General features: G+C 47.3%; 1 long non-coding RNA gene across 3 annotated transcripts in view; it reads right to left on the minus strand.

Annotated features, from left to right (window-relative positions):
- Positions 1-4,421: 4,421 nt before the first annotated feature.
- The window catches only part of LOC147242169 (uncharacterized), a 30,005-nt gene continuing 8,387 nt past the window's right edge, over positions 4,422-26,039 (minus strand). Inside the window, exons 2-6 of one of the 3 annotated variants that reach the window (XR_015110593.1) lie at positions 7,619-7,740; positions 7,075-7,166; positions 6,585-6,982; positions 5,480-6,406; positions 4,422-5,374 (exon numbers count right to left, since the gene is read on the minus strand). This is a non-coding gene — a long non-coding RNA (uncharacterized LOC147242169). Of the gene's footprint in view, positions 5,375-5,479; positions 6,407-6,584; positions 6,983-7,074; positions 7,167-7,219; positions 7,350-7,618; positions 7,741-26,039 lie in introns of all 3 variants that reach the window. The other 2 variants (XR_015110594.1, XR_015110592.1) reach the window with 2 other exon arrangements.

Genomic DNA, 26,039 nt, shown 5'->3' on the forward strand with positions numbered 1-26,039 from the left:
ATAAGATAATTGGAATGGAAAATAATCATGATTGGGTGGCCATAAAATGGAAACAGGAACACAAATTTAACATCTAAAGTTTGTGGTATAAAAGGGAAACTTTTAAAGTGTAGAACAAAAGTCAAGACAGAAACTCAATCAGAACAAGAAGGAAGGTGGGAAACGATGATTTTGGGTGTAGCCCTCCAGGTCCTGGGCCTTCTGTCTCTGTTGGGTTCATGGCGTCTGCACCTGCCACGTAAAGCACCTGCAGTGCTGAGCGCTGGTCCCAGAACAGTGTTCTGCCAGCTGACACTGGTGGAGCAGGAAAGCTGAGTTTTAGAGGGCCACCCCTGCACGCCTACAACTGAAGGAAATACACATCATTCATGAAATATACAAATCACAAACACTCCACCTCGTGTGATGGTTGGAGTGGGAAGCCGACGTCGCCACTGCCGACTGAGACGCACACCCCCCCCCCCCCCCCCACACACACACAACAGAGGTGTGAAGGTGCAGGAGGCTCTGCTGCGTCATCACCAAAGCAACCCTGAGAGACAGAGAGAAGGGCCAAATAATGACACCCTCTGCTGCTGTATGGGGGGAGGGAGGGATGCAGATAACATACACAATACCCCCCCCCCCCACACTAAACAAGAGCGATGGGATTAAGGGCACCATCATTTGCCATTGATCACACATAAAAGCAACTGAGCCCAACACGCCGCAGAGCGAGATGACAGCGCGTGGGTGCAGCCCGAGACGCTGCAGCGCATCAGCGCCATCCTTCTGAGGAGAGCCAGGGATGAAGGTAAGACTCTGCTCAGTGAGCCCCCAGGCCCCAGGGGCCTAGGCTCAAGCCCCAATTGATGCCTGCTAGAATACCAGAGATGCCCCCCCCCCCACACACACACACGAACGTCAGACGCATCCTACACCCGTTTGTGGATGAACTGATCAGAAAGTGTTTTAGCCCACCGCTTCAGGAAGACAGGGGCCTGCCACAACGGGCGGGAGGTCTGGTTCCTCCCCCGCCGTAGCAGACAAATGTCCACCGTCCCTGACAGCGCCGAGCTCCTGCTCTCAGCAGCTAGCTAACATAAGTGGACGCTCTCAGCTTCAGGCCAACCAAAGGCCAGACGCCACCTGTCCTTTGTGTTGCTGTTGTGTTTCCTGTTCCTGAAGAAAGTTGTCAGCAACGTTCAAACATGAGCACTGAACTTAATACATAAACTATGAAGAATTCCAAAACAGGAGCTGCATCAACACCACCACCACATCTGGAGGAGTATAATGTGCCGCTCCAGCACAGAGACGGGATGCCAAGCCTGACACCAGCAGCAGACCACCACCCACCACCGTGTCTGAGATCAGCACCAAGAGGACGGCTGTTTCCAGACACCACTGACAGGAATACTTGGCTAATCGTCCGCAGCGTGGGAGCACACGACAGCTTTCTGTCGTCAGACTCCTAAAGCCTCAACATCCACTCGGCTTTCAGTCCAGGATGAAAAGGTTTCAGTGTGCAGTTTAACACTGAAAGGAGCCAAAAAACAATCTAACTTCTGGAGATGAATTAATGCGAGCAGTGGAGGACACGCCGGCCAAGTAGCTCTCCACACACCGGAGGCCATCACCGCCTACAGCAGTGCAAAATGCTCCACATAATCTAGCAGGAGAAGCGGGACCATCCGGCAGCTCATGTCACAGTGCTGACGCCGTGTTGAGCGGCGGGCGGTTGTCGGGGGTCTGCAGCTAACTCTAGCAGCCAGGAGTGAGGGAGCAGAGGGCAGCAGCACAATGAGTCCATGCTGCTGCAGCAGGACACTGGTCAGCGGTCAGAAGGGCAGGAACACGAGCCGCCCGGTGCAGCCGGTGTGGACTGTGGGAATGTCGCTCTGGGAACAACTCCGAGGCCAGACTGTAACGATGGGACGAAGTTCAGGTCCCACAGCAGCCTCACACTGCAGGACCTGAGGGGGAGCCGGAGGATTGCAGCCAACACCAAACAGAATTAATATTCAACTTACTGGTAAACAGGAGCCTTGTGATAAGGCAAGTTTTTGAATGCACTGAAAACTCTTTAAAGTCAACGTGACTGAAACAGCAGCAGATGAAAGGAGGTGTGAAATGCAAGGGACAGGATTTTGAAGGCAGTAGCTGGCTCCTGCAGAAGTGTTCGTGCCACGTCGTTTCTGAGGGAACAGACTTATTAACATGTCAGAATGAATTAGATTATTTTCAAGGTATTACTCACGAATGAATTAGTCACACTCTCCTTCATTTTCTTCTTCCCTTTCAAGAGCACATTCAAGTGCCATCATTGTTCGGAACACTTTCATGTCTCTTGTTTCTGCGGTGTAGCAGCATGCATGCGGAGTAATTAAATGATGTTAATGGCAGTCAGTATATTTTAACATTCGCCGTCTCCACTGAGAACATTCTGGAGGTTAGCCTAAGTCGGTAGATTGGGGCTGGTTTGAAGTGCCACACTGTTTCCGTTTGTTCTGCAGCACAAACAGTTTCTACAGAGATTCTGTCATTTTGGCGCGACTCACAGGTCGTGGCTGAAACACTGCAGACGGACCTGCAGTGTTTCAGCCGTTGGAAGAGAAATCTGTCAGGCGTGATCGTCCAGGGTAGCTTGGAATGGGCCGTACCAAGCGCCTGTGTGAGGAAACCAGTGGGTACTGTCCAAAAACAATCAGCCTGATGCACATTGGTTCCTACTTTTATTCCTTGTAATAAATAAATTTGACCTCCACTCAAACTATAGAAGTCTTTTTCTGCTGATAGCCAAGCAATTATTCAGATTATTTTTCCGACTGACCTCGTGCTTGATGCATGCAGTAACACATCGCCATGTCAGAGCAACACTGCTTTACGTTCTGGAACTCAAGCTTTTTCAGTTTTGGATTATTTGGCTGCTATGACGTCTGCTAGCTTGTAGCGCTGCTTTCAGGTACCAGAGGAAAGTTTCTCAGTCCAGAAATCATGTGGAAAGAGGATGTCTTAGGAGGAAGTATTATTCTTATGACATATTCATCCAATATATTAATAAACAATCTCATGTTTTCTGCTTAATTGTATTGTTATAACTAGCAAGGTCAAATCTGTAGGCGTGCAGTGGCGGCGGATGGTCCCCCTCCTGCACTGTGCTGACTCAGCCTTCAGAGCAGGAGGAATTAACAACACAGCTTTTTATTTTGTTGATCCTGATCGGTAACTTCAGCTCGAGCACCTGAACGTGCCAGCACGTCCATCCGTCCTGCAGTTACAGCACGATGAGACCTGACCTGGCTCTTTCCATCCAGAGAGAGCACCTACTCTCACCACTGCTCCTCTGGTGTGTAGTACTTCCTGTAACAACCACAAGTGAAGGTGAAACTGCTCCTGCTGCCGACCCCGGCGCCCGGCTCACCTCACGACTTAGGAAGAACCCCCCCCCCCCACACACACACACACCTCCTGATTGGTTCTTGTAGCTGATGACTGCACTGGCGTCTCTGGATGTGACACGCTTAAACATTAACGTTAGAAGTGTAACATGAGCTGTGACTTCCGTTGGTACAGAAATAGACTTCAACTAGAACAGGAGGAGGAAACAGCAGAGGTTTGTTCTTGGTGTTTTGTGATGCTAATTGGCTGAAGGAGCTTGTCAATCGAGGCTCCTCCCACTCATCCTGAGGATACCATGCTAACCCTACCCACTGTAAAGTCCTGACAGACGCTTGGATCCAGCAGTGAGGCTCGTCTGCTCGGTTCTTTCTGGGAACGGTTGTAAAAACAGACGATGAACATTCTCGTAGCACGTTAGCAACCCTTGTTCCCCTGAGGCGATGCCCCGAGGGCACAGCATCCAGGCCCACATGGTCGGCTCCAGAATGTGACAGGTTCTAGCGTGGCCCATGTTCCAGCCGGGAGGTTCATCCTTGTGGACAGACAGACGGACAGACAGACAGACAGACAGCAGCGATAACAAAACCCGCTGGCTATCAGTATCAAGCGTGATCGAGAGGTCCTGTTGCTACACCGGCCTTGATGTTGCAACACTTTGCTGCCTATCATCCAGACCCCAATCCTGTTGCCCCATGGAGGCTCATTTGTTTACCTCCAGGGCCGAGTTAGATCTAACAATCATTCGTCACAGGACAGAGTGCCCCGTCTCTCCCTTTTGTCTCGCTCCAGTTTGGCCTTGAGGTGCGACCTGAATATGATGCACACGCCCTCGCCTCGCTCCAATCCTCTACAGACACAACACACAACAAACAGGCTTTTTATTTTAACTCATTCTACCTTGGAGACACAGAGCATAAACATTTGGCTTTTGTGCTTGAGCACTCGTTTAGTATGCATGAGGTGACGGTGCTCGGGTACCCACACTCCAAGAACAGAGAAGTAATCAAGGATGCTTGATTGTTCCCTCTCACCTTTTGGCAGTGCAATTTTAGGGACATTAAATGAAGTGCCAATGCTGAATTCAGAGGAGATAATATGAAATGTGGAAAGCATTTCACAGCTTTTTTAAAAACCAAATCATAGCCCTTCCTCTTTCTTAAGTGCATCCAGAGGAGAGTTTGGCTAATACGTAATGTCCCTAATGTGGACCTAATGGGAGACCAGTGCTAATGCCGCTACGCCACTAGTAGAAATGTCACACTTGATACACTCGGGCTTAGCGGAGCAGTAATTAGCCGAACAGAGGGACAGACATAAAGCCTGAGAGAGATTGTGTTGCAATGTGCAGGAAAAAAAAGTGGCAGAATGACAAATTTACGCCAAGACTGTTTCCGGCTCCGCGAACGCTAATGCGGCCCGGCTCTTTTGTCGATCAGAGACTCTGAACAAAAGATGACTCATCAATTTGCCACACCAAATTACCCCACGCTTTTCTCCTAACCTCTCCCCTCCTCCTCCTCATTCCACATTAACCTAAATTGCCTCGGCTTTGCAGTCCAACTTCAACCAAATGACAAGCGGCACACGCACTGCTTTGCCTCTTTTTCCGACTCATTTCACATTCAGCCATGGAAATTAAATCAGGACAGTGTTGTTGTTTTTTTTTAACATCATTGGATCCTAGTAATGAACATAGCAATTAGGTGGTGAAAATTAATTTAGAGGGAAAAGAAGGGGCTCCATTCAGAGTTAAGACCCTTGAGCTGATTGTGGTCATATTCTCACTGACTTGGTGCTACGTGGCCTACCACCACTGGGAGGTGCTCTTTCACATGCTCTCCCTCCTCCTCCTCCTCCTCCCTCACACACACACACACACACACACACACACACACACACAAACACACACAGAGTGGCAGTGGCGTAATGCTGATTGATGTGCAGAGGCTTGGCCCTCTCTCGGCTGCTGGCGCTGGTAATTGCTTCCATCCTCCTCCCAGTACGAAGTAGCACAGAGAGAGAAGAAGAACATGTTTCCTTACTCAACCCCTGCAGCAGGATAGCACACTTCCCCAAATGCCCCCGTCGAAAAACTCACAACAGATATTCAGCTGCCATCCTGGCTGGAGCTTGACATTTACCCCCACACCTGACAGGACCTGGCAGGAACTGATGAGTTTCACTCGACTGGGGCTCCACTTCTCCCTCCTTCAGTCTGGGGTTGGTTCAGGACCTGATGGGCAGACTGGACTCAGGTGTGAAGATGATTCAGGCAGATATTTCTTGGCCTTTGAGAGGAAAAAGGGATTCTTGGAATGTTTCTAAATGATTGATTTCTTTAAATTATTGAACATTAGTAGGGGAAGATGTGTTTTCATGTGTCGTATTGATCAAGGCCTGAGACGGGTCCGGGTCCTTCCAGGGCAGGAATAAAGGATATACACAAAAACTTCAGAAAAACTACTTCATACGAGTCTCTGACATTTGTAGTAGAAGTACAATTCCCAGTCTGAACATAGCAGGTTATAAAGGCGTTGTCAGACTGGATGAATCCGTGTAAACCCATGGACTTCATATGGCGTTCAGCTCATATAAAAGCTCCAAACTAGAACGCATCCACTAGAACTTCATCTGACGCCCCCTAGAACCTTTGGAGTTGTGCTGCAGAACATCTGAGTGAAGTTCATCTTGATCACTGTCTGAATGGGCGTCCTGTTAATTTGATGTCATTCTACAACTCAGTTAGCACTGGACACAAACAGCCAGGAGAAGCCTCTTTCAGGACCTGTCCTTGGGTTCCATCAGCAGCTCTCCTGTCTCTGTACTTGTGAGTTCTTTAGGCACCATCATTTGTTCATGTAGAGAAATTCATTTGATGATTTTTTTGGGGGGGATTTGGAATCGATGGAAGGAGAGTGAGAGCGAGAGCTCAGGTAAGCTCGGTGAACAGCTGGATGGCCGACGAGCTGAAGCACGGCGAGGAAGAGACGAGGAGAGGAGACGCAGCCAGGCTTCTTTCTGTCAGCTGCAGAGTTGGAACAGGAAAGTAGGAGTGGAACAAAGCCTTGAATGACAGCAACCTCTTTGTTCTGTAAAAGCTTTCAAATGCTGATAAAATGTAAGAACTCCTCCTGACGAGGAGTGATGTGAGCAGTTGACTACAAGATGTTTAAAAAAACAAACAAATGAAACCAAGCTCCCACCTTGCAAATCCTCAGCCAGCTGGAAAGGTGCATTTGTGTTTCTATCCAAACGTGGTTTGAACCCGAAGCCCTGCCGGTCACCTGGAGCTGGGCTTGGTCCAGAAAGGACAACTGTACTTTATCTGTTGCTGGTGCTCATTATGGTTTCAGGTGAAGGTACGTGAGCGCAGGGTCTCAACGAAACAACACAGCAGCATGAGCGCACAACCATCCAGTGCTGAAGCAGAGTGCAGCAGAAGCCTCACCGTGCTGGTGGTCACGGATGTACCACATGACCCTCGCATGGAAACTGAGGCTGACACGTGTGCACCAGGGGCGCTCACTCATGCGTGGTCCAGTGATTTAACTTGGCTTCGTTTTTGGAGAACCTCGTTCTGGCACGTTTAAGATCTTGAAAACTGCACACAAAAAAGAATAATCAGGTGAGTAAAACTGTGCAATCCAAGCTCACTTCCTCCTTACATCCCAGTCAACATGAAACTGAGCGCACCTGCAGCAGCGGCTGACTCCGCCCTCTCTGCGCCCTCTCCTGAACATGCTACTAATGAGTGTAAACAGGCCCCGCTCGAGGACCGCCTCTCTCTGCACAATCAGGAAAAAACATCAGAGACGGCGGCTGAAGAAGAAAATCCTACCTGGCGTCGTGTCCTGCATCTCTAATGTTGAGAGGGGAAAAAAGACTGCAGGAGCGAGGGAGGAAGACGTGGAGGAAGAGAAACACGGCCTGGATGCAGAGGTCGCTGACCGGCCGTGGCCTCGGCCGTGCTATTTGGAGTAAATACATTTGAATAAACCACACAAAGATCGTCCAGACTTCCGTGATTTCACTGAGCTTCTATGCCAAAAATGCTCTTTTCCTGCCAGTGTGTCTGTCCCAGAACCTCCCATGATGTTCCTGTTCGAGACCAACCCTTTGCACGTGTCAGACCAGAACTCACTTTTTTAAAATTGTGTATTGGTCTCTATCTTTGAATTATAAAGATTATTTATAGTAGCGTTTGCTTTATGTCACTATAAAGCTATTAAGTTCCAACCTTCAGTCCCTTTATGCCTCCACGCTGTAGCTGGAGGACAAGTGGAGGACGGCTGGAAGACGAGTGGAGGATGGCTGGAGGACGAGTGGAGGACGGCTGGAGGACTAGTGGAGGAGATCGACCTGCACAGAGGAACAGGAAGTCCCCACATGAATGACACAGGAAATCTAACACCATGTGCAGACTTGCAAACACTGACAAAGGACACAATACAACCTCAAAGTCTATGAACGCATTCACCAAGAAACAACCAGCAAACCAGCAGAATCACAACACAGCATCTGAAACTGCAACTGTTCAGAGGACGGCTGTGAGCGGCGTCCCAGCCGGGTTACCGGCAGGTTAGCCACAAACGTCCACTGGGTCTCACAGGTGAACCGAAAAGATTTGGTATTTTGATGTGAATCCTCCAAGTCAACTTTAACTTTGTGTATTTGTTTCCAGCCAGACCTTCACGACCCACACAGACAGGCAGGGTTCGGTTGGGCTGAGCCGGCTGCAGTTTCACGTCATGTCACTTACTTCTCGATGAGTAATGATGCTGTCATATCTGATATTTGGAGGCAGGAGCTGCATGCTGATCGCTTCTAAATCGGTGAAGCTGATTCATAATTTACCCTGAAGCAACTCAACAGTGATCATGAACACCAAACACAGCTTGTGTAAGTTGTTTTACATCCCAACTGTGGTACATTAAAAAGAAAACCCAGCATTTAAGCGTTCGGAAATCATCCAGATGTGTTATTTTGTCAGAAACATGAAGGCAAATGAGACTGGAACCAGTGAGCAGATTTGTTTCAGAGCCACTGTGGTGCTGAGCCCTGAAAGACTTGAGGATGGTGAGTGACCTTAACATGCAAGTGTAACTGGCTTGAATTAACATTAGAAGTGGTTGTTGGAATGAAGCATTTTCAATCACTTTTGCTCTGATTATGTAAATGGATCATTATTCAATGAAATGTTTTAAATGGGGGTGTTTGTGCCGAATAGCTATTGAAATGCTAATCGTCTTATTAAATCCAGTTGACTCATACGTTCCCTTTATCCGTGGAAAAGGGAGAAGACATTCATGCAATCGATATTTGTCTCTCTGATAGTGTCCCTTTAGTCCCTGCGGTTCATTTCCAACTATCTGAACTTCTCCATAATGAGTGTCCTGTGGGTTTTTGCATTTAATACACTTGACACGACAGACCTCACCACAACAAAAGCCACTGAATAAGTTTACTTGATTTCTTGTTGCTGGCTAAACGGTAAAACAGCACGTTCTGAGCAGCGGCTCATTGAGGATGATCATTATAATCAGTCCCACTGTTTTTCCAGGGTGAACTCTGAGCAGCAGCGGTGGACGCGGCGCCTCCTATTTCATGTCACAATGCTCTTGATTTACACCGTAACACTTCTACGTTTGAAACAACTTGTCAGGGGATTGAAGAAAAGTAGAAAGAGATGGGAATCATCACATATCACGCTGTCACACAAGCTTAATGTGTCGTTCCACAGCAGAAAAGACGCCTGTGAATGCTAACGTGTCTTAAAAACAGCTCACAATTGGTGTCATGTTGATCTTGAAGGTTGTGGTTGCATGTTAGCTCTGTCCTGCTAACGGTTGCTGTTAGGCTTCAAACAGCGTCACAGTGGTGTTCATCAGTGAAGACGATCTTGATGAGCTAAACCTGGAGCTTTTATCATCTATAATTATTAGAGTAACCAAAAATGCAGCACTCACATAAAAATGGCTCTTTGTTGAAATTACTAATCCGCAGTAGGGAGATGTGTTTTGGCGTTTTGACTGCCGTTCTCAGTCCTACGGTGTTTCTGTAGTTCACCTGAGATCACCAGTGACAGCCAGCACAAGAGCCGATGCATCGTCTAAGTTTCAGCCCCGACATGAAAACTGTAATCATGTTTCCTCTGCCCTGGCGGGCCCAGAGACCAGGACAGGAATCCAACAAGTTCCAGCTGTTAGGTGCCGCAGGGGTGTTTATCTCTGAGAGCTGAACTGTGGTGAAGTTGCATAAAGGAACCCTCTGACACCAATCAACATTTTAACTTGAAAAAAATGTTGCTTTTCTAATGTACAGTAGCTACGCTGACAAAAAGGTCAAATAAGAAGCAAAGAAGCATCAATTTGATGGCTCAGAAATGGCAAGAAAAACTCCAAACGTTCCTCCCCTGAAACACACACCCACACGCGCTGTGAAAGGTTGAAGCATGTTCCTGTGGAACAATTTAACTTCATAAGATGATCAGAGGAAGCTCGTTTTTAATTAGAACATGTAAGTGTTCTGGTTTGAGCTATGACATCATCATCCTTCCAAGATGGACCTCTCAGAGGAACGCAGTCTCCTCTGAAGAACAAAGCAATAACCTGCAGAAAGGATTAGATGACACTGAGGAGCAATCTGGCGATGATCAACTGGTGAATTCCATCTAAAGTGTGCAGCCCACACACGCACACACACACACACGCACACACACACACACGCACACACACACACACGCACACACGAGGACAGCGAGGTGAGTTTTCAAATGCAAACCTGGGCCTGTGAAGGTTGTCTGACAGGAAAATGTCGATCACAGAGCGAACTTTCATCTTGCTATTTCGCTTCCAAGTAAACAGTAGTGGTGGGTGCCATGAGGACACTCAACAAGAGACCTGGTCTCTCTCACACACACACACACACACACACACACACACACACACACACACACACACACACACACACAAGCGTGCCGACACCCATAAACAGAGAGACCAGTCTCCTCATTAGAGAACCCTGAACAATAGCGGCAACTTTTCATTTCCTCTGCTAATGATCACACACACACACACACACACACACAGACACACACACACACACACACACACACACTTAGGCAGGACACATTCCAGCTCAGTGTGACTCCTGTTGAAGATTTATTACGATTCTTCTTTAATGGTCACAAGAAGCAGAAAAAGGGCGTGCGAGGAGGGAGAGAGAGATTCCCGTGGACCTAAAATTCCACAAAGCATTTTCTTTCCTGTCAAGGACATAAAAAAACACTAAACATAACATAAAAATATGAAAATTAAAGTATCACGATGTTTCAGAGGTTCGGGGTTTTAAAGGTAAAGTTCTGAAACGGTCTCAAAAACGGCACCACCGTTAAAATTCCATTTTTCAACAAGCTCTGATTTAAACGTGTACAGTTTCTGGAGTTCAGCGCGTCATCGGGCTGCTGATGTTCTACACAAGCATTCATGAAAATGAATGAGCAGGACCAGATGAGTGCGTCATGACCTTCATGTGACCACGCGGCCAGTAGAAAGGTCACCTGACTCCACCTGTTGCAGACAGCGTAAGCAAGCCAACAACAGTCGTGCAAACTAAACGTCTACTCACCCGCGTTTCAGTTCACTTGTCAAGCAGACGTGGATGTGAGGTCAGTAAAGGAATCATGTTTCAAATGGTTGGAAGCAAATAAATGAGGCTTCTGATGTCATCAAGAGAGGCGCCATTGCGCACGGCAGACGTAGACAAAGAAGAGCCTCCATCTGTGAATTCAGAGGAGAGGTCTGGAGAAATCACCAGTTGGATGAGTGCTTTTTCAGTTCAGCTAATTGTCAAGTCAAGTCAATTTTGAAGTGAAAAAGCGCCAGCAACACTGTGCACGGCTGAGCAACTCCATCAGAACAACGCGCTTCCCCTTGTGACCTTCAGCAGCGTCATCATTGCGCCAAACCCCAACCAAAGTTCTGTCCTGACTCTGTCCAAGTAGAGCAGGTCCAGCACCTCCCTCCTTCAATGAACCTCCACCCAACAATTCTCCATCAGCAGCACATCCTGCAACAGCAGCCACCAGAACCTTCCTTTACCAGCAGGAAGGTGGAGCAGATCCAGGATCAGTGGGGACGGAGAGAGCAGGACAGAGACAAAGACAGAGAATGGAGGAAGACAGAGACAGAAGGAAAGAGAGGGACAGAGAGAAAGAGAGAGAGAAAGGAGGAGAGACTGATGGACAGAGACAAAGACAGAGAATGGAGGAAGACAGAGAGACAGAAGGACAGAGAGGGACAGAGATAAAGAGAGAGAGAAAGGAGGAGAGACTGATGGACAGAGACAAAGACAGAGAATGGAGGAAGACAGAGAGAGAGAAGGAAAGAGAGGGACAGAGATGAAGAGGGAGAGAAAGGAGGAGAGAATGATGGACAGACGGGGACGTGAGCAGGCTGGAAGGAGGAAGCAGGGCGGTGTCACGTTCTGAATGGTCAAGGCCCACAGCAGCAGAGCTTGGGGGCGGGGGCTTGCCTGAGCCCCCCTAAGTGTCAGCTTCATCAAAAAGGAAGATTTTCAGTCTACTCTTAAACATAGAGAGGGGGTTTGAGTCTTGGACTGAGACTGGGAGAGGGTTCCAAAGGGGCGTGAAGTTGTTCTAGCTGGAACTAGGAGCTCTGTCAGATAAGAAGATACCTGATTGTTGAGGGCTTGTTAGATGCAAGAAGAAGAATCTAGAATTCTCTTGTGGATCTGAGAGGGATCCAGAGTAGGACAGATCTGATATCTTCTACTGGTTCTGGTCAGTATACTAGCGGCTGGAGAGTCTTTAGGGACTTCTTAGTCCAGCCTGGGAGGAGGGAGGTGCAGTAATCCAGCCTGGAAGTGACAAAAGCAGGGACTAGTTTTTCTGCATCTTCTTGAGCCAGGATGTGTCTGATCTTAGCGATGTTACGTAGATGGAAGAAGGCGTCTTGGAGGTTTGTTGAATGTGGGAGTTGAAGGGTCCTGGTCAAAGAGAACTCCTAGGTTCCTACGGTGGTGCTGGGGACCAGGGTGGTGCCATCCAGGGTACCTGTCTCATCAGATCAGGTGGTCCTCAGGTGTTTGGGCCCAGCACAAGAACTTCAGTTTATCAGAGTTTAATAAAGGAAATGATGGTCCTCCATGTTTCCTGTCCTTCAGACAGGCCTCCAGTTCAGTCAGCTGGTTTGTTCCCTGTGGATCATTGATGAGTTCAGCTGAGTGTCGTCTGCATAGCAGTGAACATTAATGGAGTGTTTCCTGATCATGTGACCTAGAGGAAGCAGGTACAGGGTGAAGAGGACTGGTCCAAGCACAGAGCCTTGTGGAACACCTGAACTGACTGTAGTGGTCTCAGAGGAACCTTCATTAACTAGTGCCACCTGAGATGGACCTAGTAAATATGACCTGAACCAGTTTAGTGTGGTTCCTTTAATACCAGTGACAGGTTCCAGTCTCTGTAGAAGGATATGGTGGTCAATGGTATCAAAGCTGCACTGAGATCTAATCAGACCAGCACAGAGACCAGTCCCTCATCTGGTACCAGTAGGAGGTCACTGGTACCTTTGGCTAGTTCTGTTTCTGTGCTAGGATGAACCTGGAACCTGACTGAATCCTCCAATCAGCTGTTGCTGTGGAGAAGTCACAGAGCTGTTTAGCAGCTGCTTTCTCCAGAGCCTTGGAGAGAAAAGGAAGATGTGAAGTTGGTCTGTAGTTGGTAGAACTTCTGGATCCAGGGTCCAGAGGATGACAGTGAAAGAGTGCTTGGTAGGGACAGGGTTTAGGAGACAGGTAGATGGTTAGAAGAGGAACTTGTTGTTCTAAGTTTGTGAAGGTCAATGAGAGGGAAGCAGTCCAGGCGAGTGACTGGACCTGCAGCTTCCTCTAATGGTAACATGGTGGCAGGTGATGGCAGAATCCTATCATTACAATGTTGGTAAAGTTGTTTCTGCTGAGGAAAACTGGAATACTTGGCTCAGTAGAGCTGCGGCACTGGCGACAGTGCTGAAGAGAAACTATGGCTTGTTCTTGTTTTCCTCCATTAATGCTGAGTAATCAGCTGCTCTTCTCTGAGTTTTTATGCTGTTTTGCCAGATTACAGTCTGGAACAGCGCCACATCCTCTCCAGTTTTTGTGTGCTTTAATCTGTCTGGTTTCAGAATTGTACCGTGGTGCTTGTTTCCTTTGTTTTGTAGTTTTCTTTCTTAATGGAGCAAGAGAGTCCAAAGGTACTATTGATAAAATAATCAATTAGGGAGGAACTAAAGTTAATACCAGGGTCCTCTGTTACCATGGGACATGACACTGAATTAATACCCGTGTGATCGTTGCCTCAAAGCCAGCTACGGACTCATCAGACAGGCATCTGGGAACTGCAGATTTCCTTCGTGGAGTGTCGTCGAGATGTAATAATAAAGAGGTGGTTAGCCGCTGATCTGATAGAAGGAAGTCCTGCGAAAATACAACTAAACGTTCAACTTCAATTCCATACGTCAGGACCAGGTCGAGGGGCAGTGAGGGGGTTCATGTGCAGACTGAGATAAACGCAATACCCAGGTAGATCAACATCCACATGAATATTAAAATCACCCACAAAAATGACAAATGATCTGTTGTATAAATTCTAAGAGGAATTTTTTTGGGGCTTAGGATTAGGAGAATGCTAGCATTGCAGAGGTCGGGGTAATCCCCCCTCCCTGGCTTCAACTCTGGGTCATCAGGGTTCTGGTTCTATAAACTGGGCCATATTTCTAGAGATGAGAGCAGCTCCATCCCACGTGGGATGAATGCCGTCTCAACTCATCAGACCGGGTCTCCCCCAGAGAGCTTCCCGGTTCTCAATGAAGCCTACATCGGTGCTGGACGCCTCCTTGACAGCCAGCACTTGAATGATGACGTCCCTGGTCAGATTTGGCAGAGGTCCAGAGAACACTATGCAGTCCAATGTCGTCTTTGCAAATTTAAGTAACTTCCCAAAGCTGTGGTTGGATGTCACTACAGCCAGTGTGAACAAGAGTTCTACCATATTTATGGCTACTTTTGGCCAGCAGTTCCCACCTCTAGCCCCTGGAATGCATTTGACTACGGTGGCTGGTGTCGCTAACTTCACATTCTCAAGAGACCTGCCAGGAACCAGAGCTGGTTTTTGTGTTGCTGAGTGGGGAAAACCTGCTGGAAACAAGAACGGCTGCTTGGTCTCAAGCAGCAGGCTTCTGCTCAGGACGAGGCTGGACAGTCACCCAGCCTCCCTGGTTTCCTGGTGACTCAGAAGCTCTGTCGGCTCATTGTTTGGATTCATCAGTGCGGAGCTTCCACTCCAGCACTACAAACTACTACTAGGCTACATTAAGCTTAAGCTTATTAGTATCAGCAAAGGAGGAGTAACGAAACACGAGACACACTGAGCAGGAGAGAGGAGAGAGGAGGCCCTGCTAGCTTAGAGAGCCTGAGAAGGCTGAACAGTGGCAAAGGCAGAAGGCTACAGGACAGATGGTCTGTTTCTGCTTCAGCCACGTGATGTACGGGATCTAACCGGGCACCTTAACGGACGATTCACCTGCACATCTATGAGTCAACAAAGGTGATAAAGCTTGAGCTCAAGCAACAAAGCACTATGCCAGACAACACACAGGAAAAAGTAGTGAGGCACTACGCCTACTGCCACATGTCAGCACATCAGGGTGTCGGATCACAAGTGGATACATACGGTCACTCTCTGACCGTCGCGGTGTGTCCTGAGCATCCGTGGTCGCGCTAAACCAGGACATATCAGTACAGAAACCCTGACTCATCGTCTCCCTTAAGTTGTCTTTTTATCCTGTCAGTCACTCAGTGCCTTCATATTCCTCACATTTCCAGTGGATACGGTGGTCAACAGTCAACAAGTGGAACATCAACATTAAAAACAAATCCTCATCCTCAAAGGAAATGTCCTCATCCTGGGTCTGTGGTGATGTAACCGTCTGTAACCGGTGTTGCCAGGTCAAGATAAGGATTTGGACATAAATACTCTGGCCAATATTGTAGATAAAAACCTGCAGTTGCTGGTGTTTAGAAGGTGAGAAACCAGCAGGCAACAAGAATAGTAACTTTTATTGAAGTGTGCAGAATAAAGACAGATTCACACATCTGATTATTTGGCTAAATTGTCATTGCATAACAGCTGGGAATGAAAAATGACAAATAGCAGGATGACTCCCATTTGCCCTTATTAGCCTTCATATTTCTCTCTAGATAAGCCCGTTCGTGTACTTCATAAATGTTTAACTGAACACCAGTTGATTTCACATTCCTGTCTCTTCAAATCATGTTCATATTGATGTACATGCAGAAAACCAGCAGTTGCTGATTAAAGTTGACTGCAGGATTGAGATTTTTTCTGGATTTCTGACATCAGAAAGTCAGAGCAGTTTTTTTTGTCCTAAAGTGAATAATACGAACGTACACCAGTCTTGTTTTCACCAAAACCAGACCACAACCATCGTGCTGCCACATGGTAAAACAAATCACCATCTCCTCACACAAGAGGACGAGTGTGAATGCATCCCTGGCTTTTGTTCTGGTGGATGTGTTGAGTGACTGACACTTGTGCATCCAGATGCGGGTCCCACTGTAACGGCAGCTTAGAGAGAGGAACGGTAGATGGACCAGGAGCCAGGGAGGGAAAGAAATGTCCTCGCCTCCCCCCCCCCCCCCCACAAACGCGACAGAAGAGCGACCTGCTAGTGACCTACGAGGGAAACGTTTGATCAAGCAGTTTTAAGTTATTTTCCTGGACTGCTGTTGTGCCCACACTGCACAGATCAGGTCTCCGACGGACATCGAACTCGTGGACAACGGATTCTTGAATTTTCTCATCACGGCAACCGGATTATTGAGAACTTGTGTCAGACACCTGGGATGGATCTGAAAGGAGGGGGCAGATCTCACCAGTCCAGGACAGTTGCTTTTTTATTTACTGACTGACATGCTTGGCTGCTTTACACACACACACACACACACACACACACACACACTCACACACACTCAACAGGGTGAGAGTATCAGCCTCAGCAAACAGGAGTGTGCATTAATCAAGTTGCAGTCCTGTTTCATTTCCATGTCAGGTTTAAGCCTCAGCGCAGGTCCTCAAGAGTGATACTGTTTCACCTCTCCATCTCTCACTCCTCCATCTCTCACTCCTCCACCTTGCACCTTGCTGGCCTTTCGTGTCTTCGTTCCTGCGTTGCCTCTATTTACTCCTCCCTCTCTTAGATGCCTGTTCTACCTCAACTTCATCGATTCCTCCCTCAATCCACTCCTCAGGCCCACCCTCTGCCAATCCCAGCACCCATCAATCCATGACTTCTTCCCTCTCTCCTAAAGACAAGCAGTCCACAGGTTGGACCCCCACCTCCCCTCAGACACCATGTTTGCTCAAGGATTAGGTCAGGCTTTGTGCTGTTGATTGAGAAAGGAAGGAACTAATCACACTCTTATTTGTCATTGCATTCTGTGTCTTATGGTGAGAAGGGAACCTGACCCAAGACACACATACACACACACACACACACACTCCAGCCAGACACAACCCGACTCCCTGCCTAACTCTGCCAGAGAGTTAGCGTGGGCGTCCATTTGCCCTCGTCTGCTCTGTTCTCTGCTGCTGGTGTGTTTGCGTATGCACTCGTGGGTGTGTGTGTGTGTGTGTGAGATTGCGTATGCACTCGTGTGTGTGTGTGTGTGTGTGTGTTTTGCTACTCTGCTGCTGCCTCGGTTCCCAGGGCAAGCTGGTTCCTGATTGGCTGGACAACATGTGGAATACGGGTCTGTGTTTTTCCTCATCAGCAGCGGCTATGATTTGACAAATTCTGTTTTCCCTGCTGTCATCAGGCGCACGGGGTCACGCTGGCGACAGGAGGCAGCTGCACATGAGGCAGTTGTGCAAGCCGCTCACACGCCCGCCGTCTGTGTGTTTGCACAGTAGTCGTAGTGTTTTGAGGCATTTGCATGGCGATGGATGTGTGCATGCATACTTAATAAGTCTCTCTCTCTTAACACACACACACACACACACACACACTGTAGCCAATCAGAAGGCTGATTAGTGAGTGCTGACTTCTCTTTCCCCACGTGTCTGCTCCATTATTCATGCATGTAGCAGATGCGCTCAGCGAGGATGAGATGCTCTCCACGTTAGACGATGACATTTTCAGGTAACTCAGTTATGGAGCATCAGATGATGCTACAAAAGCTTGATATCGGTTCTTTTGTTCCCTAAAGACACACACACACACACACACACACACACACACACACACACACACACACACACCCTGCTCGTGAGTGAGGCAGGATTCCCCCAATTACCCTTAACACAACCAATCAACATTTTCTCTTCCTGGTCCATTGATCAAGCTCTCGGTCTCTCCATCACCACAGGTTAGCTTGCACATGTAAGGCAGGTTCCTCAATATGGCGCCTGTCAATAACGAGGCAATTCATTATGCTTTGCAAAAAAAAAAAAGAAGTTTGAAGACTGGGTGAGAAGGTAAGCATGTGACAAGATGAGAGGAGACTAACGAGAATAAATAAAACACCAACAGCTAGGTTTGATTTTTAAAAGGCAAGTGAAGCCTTCATTTTTGGGTGCAGACATCAGGTTTTCTGGCAGTTCGTTCCAGAAATCTGGAGCATAAAAACTGCTGCTGCTCGTCCAGGTAGAGTTCTGATTCCAGGAGCAGAAAGCGAATGTATCCCACATGATGGTAGAAGTATGGACGCTTGCTGATGGAACAGCTGGTCAGAAATATTCACTGCTTTGTAAACCAGCAGCAGGAACTCCAAATCAGCTCTTGGATACACATGCAGCCACTATCTTGACCTCAGTCAGTTGGTTTATATGCACAGCTGCAGTCCAGCTGCACTTGTAGCTTGATGAGGTCATTGACCGCCAGACGACTGTCACTGTACTGGTTGACGTGAGCGGAGAGGAAGCGATCCATTCACTGACTTCTTTACCTCTAGGAGGTGTTAACTTCCATTACAGCTGGCGGCAGTCGCACTTCCAGCTGCTTCACCATCAAACAAATTAACCAGCAGCAAGCAGCACATCTTTGGCAACAAAGATTTAAAAACACACCATGGAGAGAAAACTGACTGAATCTCACAAAGTTGCAACAGCATAAATTAGGATTTTTGTCCAGAAATTCCTTGTTTTCTTGGAAGTTTTACTGGCCGTGATGATTCCAGAGCAGGAGATCCTGATGAAGAACTGTGGAACAGCAGAGCGAACCACGTAATCTAGGCAAGTATGATTTCAGTCCCACTTGCATGTTCACAGGCGTTTAAAGGTTCAGTTCCAGTCCACGTACGGATCGATGGCAGCAGCTTTGCTGATCAGCCGCAGCCAAAAAGGACTTTATGAAAAATGACTGATGCTGAAGTCCCTCATGCACTTCATCTGCAGCTCCTGAGCACGTTTGGAGGATACGAACAATAACAATACAATAAAAAGAGGATCGATAAGTGGCGAGCAATGGCGAAGTCTGTTGGATATATGAGTCATAATTATACCAGCAATTATATACGGCTGCAATTCTCAGAGTCGTCAGCACATAAAGAACCCTGAATGTAGTTTTGTGCTCATCTAATGTCAGACGAATTGAGTGCAGCAACATTCTGAGTTGATACTTTGATCGTTAGCCACCGACCGAAGTGATTTAATTGTTCTCTCAAGATTCAGAACCAACCACTTCACTTTTGTGTTTCACCTTGTCGCGCAGCGCTGTAGAGGCAGCTGTGCTCAGAGTCTGAACACGGTGTTAGAGGAGCTGAACTACTGTGTTCATCTGACTTTTGTAATACATGTACACACGTCAGTCTGACTGAAATCGTACGTTTCAAAGTCAGACTGACATTTCTAGATTACGTGGTTGGGACTCCAAATTAGTCCAGCATGCGTTCGCTTCAATCATCCTCAAACTGGCCTGCCCACATCCAGCGGTTCCCACTGTGGTATCTGGGGTGGTATCCATTTGACTTTTAGAATCTTTCAATTGCACCATTTTTGTCTGTGAGGCTAAAGATGAGTCAGAGTGCACCCGGCAGCCAGGCAGCATACCGCCACCTACCGTCCCACAGGCCGGCATTCTTCATGGAAACGTCGCCCTTCTATACCGGCAACAACTGTCCAGTTAGAGGGTGTAAGCTAAGACTGAAGCACCGCTAGTCACAGCTTTTATTTCACCAGAAGGCAAATTACTTTAAAAACTACAAATACCTCTCCAGCTGTTTACAATTACAGGCAAACACAGTTTCGGTGGGTTAATTCACAAACTTGATGCCAATTTTTGAATTCAGCGATCTCACCCCGGGTGTTGATTCGGGCTGAACGATTTCTCGTTTTGAAACCGAAATTGCATTTTGAAAAACTGCTTGAGCGGCAGTCGTGCTCAGCCATCACAAGAGCTGCGCTCTCTATTCTGACCCATCCAGGTGTCTGTTCAATAACAAGGTCACGCTTTCCGTTAACGCGGCGTTGCAACAGTAGCAAGCACGGCGTCTTCAGCAGAGCTTGAGACAGAAGAAACTCCGCCTGAAGTAATCAGAAAGAAATCAAGCACTTTGATTTTATGGGATTATTTTGGTTACGAAATCACCGACGCCCAACAAAAGAAGGTTTTGTGCAGGACCTGTCGGCGTGAAGTCGCTACATCCTGAGGCAACGCCACAAACCTCCGTCAGCACTTGGACAACCACCACCGACACCTATACGATGAGTATGTGGGAAAAATAAATAAATAAAATAAAATATACTGTATACGTTGCGAATTAATCGCAATTGAAATATTGCTCAAAATAATCGCGATTTGATTTTTTCTCAAAATCGTTCAGCCCCTGTGTTGATGCAGGTTTTCCTCACACACTTTGTACTTCAAATTCGTCTCACAACATTTCACGCGTATACCTGGGATAGGAAAAGAGACTGAGAGAAGAAGGAGAAGACTTCTGGGAGGGAAGTGAGGCGATACTGCAGTGAGGAGGAGACCAACAAAAAAATTGCTTGTCACATGACTAGCATTTCATTTATTGTACTTGTGATTTTACATGACTAGCAGCGTGAATTATCAGTGACTTCCTACCAGTGAGACATCTCTCAGACGAACTCTGCTGATCTGAGAATGATCCTTGGTAGATTGTACAAAGTTGTTTGGTCCATGACATCTTGGTCAAATGCAAATCTGCCATTTCCAGCTTGTGGGCCAGGCTGCTCGATTCCAACCGGCTGCCTCTTTCTCCCTGGCACACTCACCAGTTCTCATGTTGAATTTTTGTCATGGATTCAGTAACACTGAGTCAACCTCTGGCCTTCCGAATGAGAGCAAAACTCCCTGCTGAGCAATCAGACCAAGAAGCGTGCGCGCGCGCGCACACACACACACACACACACACACACACACACACACACACACACACCAATACAAATGCATTAAAACCACTGAGAGACACACGGAGTAAACATACACCTGTTTTGTGTTGCTTATTGTATTAGGAAGTGATTTATTAAGCTAATCATGCTAAGAAATCTGACTAGACTGCAGCGGTCGGAACGTGTTCTTGATTAAACGGAACTCTGCTGGAAGTCGCATCGGTTCCCTGGATGTCTGCCCAGCCTTTCCATACACGGCACGTCACTCACATTAACTACATTTATTTTCATATAAAAATCTATGGAAGAATGATCTTGCTCCCAAATGAACCTGCGCACACGCGTGTGTGTGTGTGTGTGTGTGTGTGTATAGAGAGCGAGCTGGGCATCAGTCAGCCAGCGTGAGAACACATCTTGGTTTGGGCCTGTGGAAAGAATGGCATCATTCCTGCTGCTAATAGAGAGCCAGTGACAGCGAGCAGACGGAGCGCCGGAGACTCAACCTCCAAATGATTGTCAGGGGACAACCAACGTGGCTGCCAACCCTCATGTCGTCCTGTTACTGAATGCAACAGCTTCAATAATTCGAGGAATAAACAGCTAATAAAAGGAGGAGCAACTGTGTCCCGTTGACCCCTCGCTGCTCCGCTTCCCGTCATCATTAGCAAAACCTCAACGTTTTCCCACCAGACTGAACTTGCCTCCTTTTGGAGTTGGACACACGGCTTTGGGAGCCAAATAAATCAAACAACTCCAATTTGCCAGATAAGTCACACACACATTTGCCAGTGGTTTGATCATTAGTGGAGAGTGGCGTGCCAGCGTGGACATGTGGGTGCAGAAATGTTATAGAACCTGACATTTGGTGATCCAGAGCCAGCAAAGGCATGTTGTGACTCTCACTTACTATTCCTGACAGTTTTTCAACGTGATTTATGACCTTGAGGGGAAAGCGAGTCCCCTGGTCCACCTCCGAGTGAACAAACTAATGAACCAGATGCATTATTTATTATTGAAAAGGCAAAGCCCAGAACAAAAGCCCAGGTTGGGGTAGAAACATTCTGAGGAATGCTTTCACTTCCTGCTCTTGTTATTTTCATGTCAACCTGAAGCTGGTGCCAAGTATAATATTAGCTGGATAAAAGGCTGCTGCAGTGTACTTGTAATGTGAGGAGAAGGGAAAGGCAGTTCTTACGCTCTAATTCAGGAATCAAAGTGATTGTTGCTTATCTTGATCAGCGGTGGGCTGGCGTGCTAGCTGTGAGCGCCAGTGGAAAAGATTAGATCTTAATTGTCTGACATAACAGTGCGATGGCAACCGGAGAGACACGACTGTGCCTTGTAATAAACCTTCATGGTGTTGACACTGAGATTCAACTTAAAATAAAAATAACAGACGCAGAGGATTGTGTCATTCCTCCTTCAGTTACATTCATGAGAGCAGACTTATTCCTGTAATATCAGCTGACATCTTACAAAGTTTTGGCACAGATACTTCAATCTTTCTCCCGCTAAGGGCGGTTCGGGCACATCTGCACTAACTGCCTCTACAGTTGCTTTATGGCCTCTTAGAGGATCACATTTTTAACCGTAACTCCTCATCAAAGGTCCCATATTTTTACAAGACGCACACATTTACAGCTGTGATCCTCACAGGATCAAACCCGCCTCGCACCTGCAACACCAGACCCGTTAGCTGCAATTATTTCTGCATGAAATCCCAACCAGAGGTGACGTGTATGGAAGATGCAAAGCTGGCAGCTGGGCACTATGGGTAGTAACGGAAGGTGCCAGTCACAACAGGATTAAAGAACATCATGGTTCTGCTGCCAACATGTAAAAGCTTACATGAACATGCGCCTGGGTTTTTACCAAGTTATGGCAACTTGCTGCCAGCTGGCACACAGAGCATAGCAATACCTTTATTGTTTTGGGGGGGGCTCAACCACACCGGAGCCCCCCAGAGTGGCTGCACAGCTCACAGCCTCTTCCAGACCTGACTCAGCCACTGCTGATGGCTATTTACTACTAAATGTAAGGTGAGGAAGTGGACTCGTAGTCATGATTCTAACGCAGCTTCGTTCGCCTGCATTCACGCTGGTTTTGTAGGAATGGAACTGACCGTTCTACACGCTGCTGAGCTGCTCTAAAGCTTTTTTGAAGTAACTCACCACAAACTGTTCCAAACAACATTCGTGGGTTTGAAAAGATGAACAAACACCCTCACGCTTTTGTATTTTCTTAACGATTCTTGACTTCTCATGTTCATTTTAATTGCTTGCAGAAGCCTTAAGTGGACATGGTGTCCCATAAATAATTCACTAAAATGAAAAGTGTCCTAAAAAGCACAATACAGAGCAGAAAGAAATACTAATTCTCTGGGGCAGAAGTAAGATGTGGTTCAGTGCAGTCGTGTTAATGAGCTCACAGAACCTTGGACTGCTTCCCCAGGGGATCCCCCTGGATGAGGACCACTGGTCTCCTCCACTGCCATATCTCCGTTTAAGAAGAGTCACCACCACGACAGCAGCGCCACACATGCTTTTAGGGTTAATTAGTGTGGGAGCAACGATTTATGGCAGCAAAACTATGTTTCAGACAAAAAGCCGCCCTAATAAACATCATAGTTCATTTTCGCTCCAGCATACGTGCTTCAGTAAACACAGGAAATATGCTTGTCCAGCTGAGGGGGGTCACCTCTTTGTTTTCAGTGGGGGAAGTCTATCCTCTACAAGCTGGATGGCATCCATCACAGCAGCACCGTTTAATATTAATGATAATAAAAACATCCATGCATTTGTGTACGTGTGGGTGAGAGGGAGTGTGGTTGGACAGAAGCCGGGAAGAGAAGAAACGAATGACCAAGTAGTGCAATGATTCAACACGATGAATACATTTCCATCCGTTTTCTACCGCTTATCCTGTTAAGGGTCGCAGGGGGGCTGGAGCCTAACATGATGAATGTTAAGTCAAATTTATTCCAAGAACACTCCCCCAGTTTGGGGGTCCCAGTCGCCAGTGGCACCACTGCTGCCTTCGCCCCCCACATCTCCTCCAGTTCCTCTTCCAGCTCCTGCTGCTGCTGTCTCTTGGATACTCCATCTATCACCACCACCACCACCCTCTGCTGGTGGTCCATCAGCACCAGGTCTGCTTGGTTAGCCAGCACCAGTTAGTCCATCTGGATCCGGAAGTCCTCTTAGTGCCCCCACCACATCAGTTTATTCACTCCAATACTACTGGAAGAAGAGTCAATCAGAAAAACCTTATCAAAATTAACACGACCACCGAAATATTAAAGATCAGACCTCTGATGCCAAAAACTGAACCAGTGAATGAAGTGATATCTGACAGTTGTGTTGACCTGCTGAGTCTCACTGAAACCTGGCTGGTGACGATGAGGATGCTCGTCTGAATGAATCCACTCCTCCAGTCACAGGAACACTCACATTCCTCCAGAATCTGGCCCAGGAGGTGGCGCTGCTGCCATTGTTGACACCAGTTTAGTAATAAATCCCAAACCAGAAGAAGTTTCCATTCCTCTGAAAGCCTGATTCTCAGTTTGTCTCCTCCAGCCTGGAAACTGATTGATTATTGAGGACCATTCTCCTGGTCCTGACTCTGGATTCTGATCTGGATTCTCAGAGTTTCGATTGTTTAGTTCTAAATCAGATCAAGTCATGATTGGAGGAGACTTCAGTATTCATGAGGATGTTGATAACCACAGTCTGGTACTGCATTTGTCTCTCTTCTAGACTCAACTGGTGTCCATCAGTCTGTCCATGAACCCCCTCACTGTCACAACCACACCTCCACCTGCTCCTAACATGTGGAACTGAAGCTGAACATCTGGTTGTGTTTCCACAGAACGCTTTTATCAGACCACCAATCAATCACTTTGGAATTTGGACTGATCAACTACACTCCACTCAGGAAAACTGTAGTTTCCAGATGTTTGTCTGATCAGGCCACACCTGGATTTAAGGAAGTGGTTCCATTGGTGCTAAATTCAGTGTCATGTCCCACTGTAACAGAGGACGCTGTTGTCCACCTTAGTCCCTCCCAAACTGATCATTTTATCCATAGAGCAGCAGCACCTTAGCAACAACTCTGAACTCTACTGGCCCACTAAAACAGAAAACTATGAATCCAAGGAAACAAGCACCTTGGTACGGTTCTGGAACCTGACAGCTTCAACAAGAAACCCAGAAACTGGAGAGAAGATGGCGCTGCTTCAAATTGGAGGAGTCCCATGTAAACTGGCAAGATGGCCTTAGAACCTAGAAGAAAGCCCTTGGTAGAACCAGAGCAGCCGACTACTCAGCACTAATAGAGGAACACAAGAACAACCCAGGTTCCTCTTCAGTACTGGAGCCAGACTGACAGAGAGCCACAGCTCTGCTGAACCAAGTAGTCCTGTTTCCCTGGGCAGCAAAGAGTTCATGGACTTCTTTAATGACAAAATTCTCCTGATTAGAGAGAAACTTCTTCTCCTGCTGCCATCAGCTGACAACATGGCTCCTTGAACCCAGAACCTTAGAGGCTGCTGGAGGACCAGACACACACTTGGATAGTTTTTCTCCCATCAGCCTTCATGAGCTCAGTTCAATAATGTCCTCCTCTAAACCTCCACCTGTCTCCTAGACCCCATCCCAACTAAGCTGCTCCAAGACTCTCTCCCCTCGTTAGCCCCTCCCTCTTAGATATGATCAATGTGGCACTGGTATCTGGTTCCGTCCCTCAGTCCTTTAAAGTAGCAGGAATTAAACCCTCCTCAAAAAACAAGCCTGGATCCAGAAGTTCTACCAACTACAGACCAACTTCACATCTTCCTTTTCTCTCCAAGGCTCTGGAGAAAGCAGCTGCTAAACAGCTCTGGGACTTTTCCACAGCAACAGCTGATTGGAGGATTCAGTCAGGTTCCAGGTTCATCCTAGCACAGAAACAGAACTAGCCAAAGGTACCAGTGACCTCCTACTGGTACCAGATGAGGGACTGGTCTCTGTGCTGGTCTGATTAGATCTCAGTGCAGCTTCGATACCATTGACCACCATATCCTTCTACAGAGACTGGAACCTGTCACTGGTATTAAAGGAACCACACTAAACTGGTTCAGGTCATATTTACTAGGTCATCTCAGGTGGCACTAGTTAATGAAGGTTCCTCTGAGACCACTACAGTCAGTTCTGGTGTTCCACAAGGCTCTGTGCTTGGACCAGTCCTCTTC

The sequence above is a fragment of the Aulostomus chinensis genome, chromosome 20 (genome assembly GCF_037954235.1).
Source record: "Aulostomus chinensis isolate RoL2024-O1b breed Wild chromosome 20, RoL_Achi_v1.0, whole genome shotgun sequence".
In the NCBI taxonomy this organism is placed as follows: Eukaryota; Metazoa; Chordata; class Actinopteri; order Syngnathiformes; family Aulostomidae; genus Aulostomus; species Aulostomus chinensis.